Below are 3,749 nucleotides of genomic sequence, written 5' to 3'. Positions count from 1 at the left end.
ATGGCCACTTGCTATGTACAGCTAGTAATGGGGCCGCCAGGTAGTGTAAGTCTACATATTGTAATGGCATGAAGCAATTTTTATCAACTCTGGGTCGTTCAGTGGCAGTAGTTAACTTAGATCCTGCAAACGACAGTCTACCATATGACTGTGCTGTCGATATTATGGAACTTATAACGTTAGATGATGTAATGGAAACGATTACAATTGGGACCAAATGGAGCATTGATATATTGTATGGAATATTTGGAAAAGAACGTTGAATGGCTACACGCAAAACTACAGCATATAGAATACTCTAACTATTACATCATTGATTGTCCTGGACAAGTAGAGTTATACACTCACCATAACTCAGTAAGGAATTTAGCATCACAGTTACAAAAATGGGGTATGAAAGTGAGTTATGGAACTTGATAATTGATGTTAATAATTACTATTATTTTTAGGTTTCAGCTGTTCATTTAGTTGATTCACATTATTGCACTGATCCCGGGCAAATTTATATCAGTTTTATTAACATCTCTAGCTTGTATGATACAAATAGAATTACCTCATGTTTAATATCCTCTCCAAAGTAGATCTATTACAACAATATGATCAATTAGGTATTGTTAGTTTAATACTATTCATGAATTCTTTCTCAGCATTTAGCTTGGATTATTATACTGATGTACTAGACTTGTCATATCTTCTTGAACATCTCTCTGATGATCCTTTTTACATTCGTTACAAGTCCCTTAATCAATCTCTAATTAGTTTAATTAAAGACTATAGTCTAGTATCATTTACACCTCTTAATATTCAGGTATAATAATCATATAAAATTATTTATTAATTATCACTTATTAGGATAAGGAGAGTTTATTGGAGGTTACAAGAGCTATTGATAAAGCTAGTGGTTATATTTATACTCAAAATGAGAGAGATACATTAACTGGTTTGATGTCAGCAGTAGATCCAGCTGATTATCAATATACTAGGTATGTGTTGCTATAGAAACAAGCGTTATGATATCAATAATTAGGAACTTATCTGTACGTGAACACTTGACAACAAAAAAATAAACAAAACATATTTTACAGGTACATGTCATTTTAATAAGAATAAATAAACAAGAATTGTTAAAATCAACGAAAAAAAAAAAAAGCGCCCAGTAAGGGACTCGAACCCTTGACCCTCAGGTTAAAAGCCTGATGCTCTACCGACTGAGCTAACTGGGCAGCTGATAACGATAAAGGGAAATCCAGAGTCATTGCAGTTAGCACTGTCTTACAACCTCCACTGCTTCTCTCATTGTTTCTGATTACAGGTACATCACCTGTAGGAGGATCCTTAGTCTGCAAAAATGAAGTGATTACCATAGCAACAATCCTTACTTTGTCCCTTATCAGTAACAGAGCATGTAGTCCAGCATTAGTAGCAGCAACATAATCATTATCCTATTAATAGAATGTAAATGTCATTGTGTGTTCTATACTCACATAATCATCACCGATATGCCAGGTCTCCTTGGCAGATACATTACCATGTATTAATGCTTTATGAAATATCCTAAAAATAATATATGTATTATATAATCTTATTATTTGATTACTGAATATTTGGTTTGTGACATTGTTCAATATATGATGTTAATACGAAATCAAAGAAAGGACTCAGACCTATTCCATCCAAAATTGTATCTAAAAACAGGAATGAAACTAAAAATCAATATCACAGACCTACTTAATCTCTCATCAAAATTAGATACAGCCCCTATCATTAAGCCCATTGATTTCATCTTAGTTAAACAATCATGACATCATCATAAATTACCCAGTATTGACTATCAGTAAAATCATCATACAATGACTGACAAATAAGATCAGTAGGTCCTTTATAAACCACATGACAATAATGTCTGTGTCACTACCTGTAATGAATGTTGTAAAAATGACACATAATATAGGAATGTTGCTTACAATATTCCACCATTGACGACATCCTAGTTTAGAGTAACAGCCAAAGTTAGGTTGCTCAATTAACATTCTTTTGTAATGGACTCTATGGAAATGGATAAATCTTACTAAACAATGGATAGATTGAACTAAACAATGGATACATAGATACGACTAATGGATACACACCTGAACGCTTTTTCAATAGAGTCTTCCAACATTGCAGTATCTGGTGTGTACTTCTTAACATGTTTCAACTAATGATGATAATAATATAAGAGATAGGAATAAAAGACTCACGTATTGATGTCCAACAGATCCAGCTACTTTTATACAAGTATTTGTAACATCTATTGTCAATAATTTAGCCATATTAGATGGGTGTGGCTAACTAATGATACAATGAGCAGAAGTTAGATTGATAGAGTGTTTAGGTAATGGTTTTATTTGTTGTAACATAAAAAGAGACAATGATATTTTACATTACTAATATGAAATAAACACAATAAAAACACAATATTTTGACACAAGCAGACAACTATACTATTTAGTGTCACACTCAGTATTACAGAATTGTCAAATGTAGTTATCAAGTATTGCATTTAGTTTTGGAATAGTACATGTAAGGTATATCAAGACTGTCAATACTATTTGTCTGACTGTCTACACTGAACTTAATTTACAAATACGAGTCCAATGAAGGTACATCTACAAGTTCTATATATGTTTTTGTGAGTAGGTGTGTAAGTATACAACTGTACTAATGGCAACCTCACTGGAGGTAGAACCTTAACTTAGTTTGACTTGTTACTTAAATAAATGTACATGTACAAATAAACATGTACATGTTTATATATCTATGTTGTTACCTTGCTTAAGCAGGACTAGTTTTATTCTTGACCTTTTAAAATATAGTTTAATTTTAGTTATTAAATAGCTCACAGATGCTAACTAGCGTTAATGATATTCATAGGCGACAAACAGCGCGCCCCACAAGAGCATGAAGACAAAATCTGACGTACATATAAAAGGAAATGAAAACCAACTTGGATAGGTTGTGTTGTGGGCCAGCGTTCTGCAATGCATCAGACCTCTGAGATGGTTACCAGCATACTCTACGGAGTATCCGAAAGGCCGACTAGGATAGGGCTGGTAGTCTCCCTTTAAACGAGAAGAGGCTGGTGTATTTGTGGTTCCCGGTTCCTGAATGCGAAATTCCCTAAGAGCTGGAATCCCGTACGGCTGGTTTTAAGTTAGGGCGATGCTCCAGCCAGGATTACCTCGCGAAGACGAGGGTTACCAAGCCAGGTGGCGGTCCCAGCTAGCAATAGCAGGGAATCCTGGAGCCTAAGTGGAAGCCTGAGTGGGTGAGCGAGTAGGAATCGTTTGGGCAACACAACATGTTTTTTTTTTTTTTTAATAAATCTTGACTTATTTAAACTATTCAGTCAAACTACAAGAGTTGTTAAAAGTGTTAAAGTCATATTGGAAGTTCCTTTAAAGTTCAAAGTAACTAATAGTTAAACATCCGTTTTAGTTGTCTCCTCCTTGTGCTATCATAAAAGTCAAAAAGTTTTCAAGGAATTGGACAATATTGACAAGTTATTCCTTCTCTTTCTAGATATAGTCAGTTAAATTAGGATATCCTAACACTATACTACTATATACTATCATAGATATTTGGTGACAACATCTGATGTCTCACTGACTGATCCAACATTGTCATTATCTACACTATTGTAGAATTGGAAAACTGTTAGTCCAATGTAATTCTATTTCTAGGAGTCTTTGGAGGCTCCCTCATGTTTA

General features: G+C 34.0%; 1 non-coding gene and 1 pseudogene across 1 annotated transcript; one reads left to right on the top strand and one right to left on the bottom strand.

Annotated features, from left to right (window-relative positions):
- Window positions 1–1,352, top strand: LOC121391704 (annotated as a pseudogene).
- Window positions 1,151–1,223, bottom strand: Trnak-uuu. The gene has a single exon. It is a non-coding gene; the product is annotated as a tRNA-Lys (tRNA).
- Window positions 1,353–3,749: the final 2,397 nt, after the last annotated feature.

This window comes from Gigantopelta aegis, unplaced genomic scaffold (genome assembly GCF_016097555.1).
Source record: "Gigantopelta aegis isolate Gae_Host unplaced genomic scaffold, Gae_host_genome ctg2863_pilon_pilon, whole genome shotgun sequence".
In the NCBI taxonomy this organism is placed as follows: domain Eukaryota; kingdom Metazoa; phylum Mollusca; class Gastropoda; order Neomphalida; family Peltospiridae; genus Gigantopelta; species Gigantopelta aegis.
This window is presented reverse-complemented; position numbering and strand designations above follow the sequence as displayed.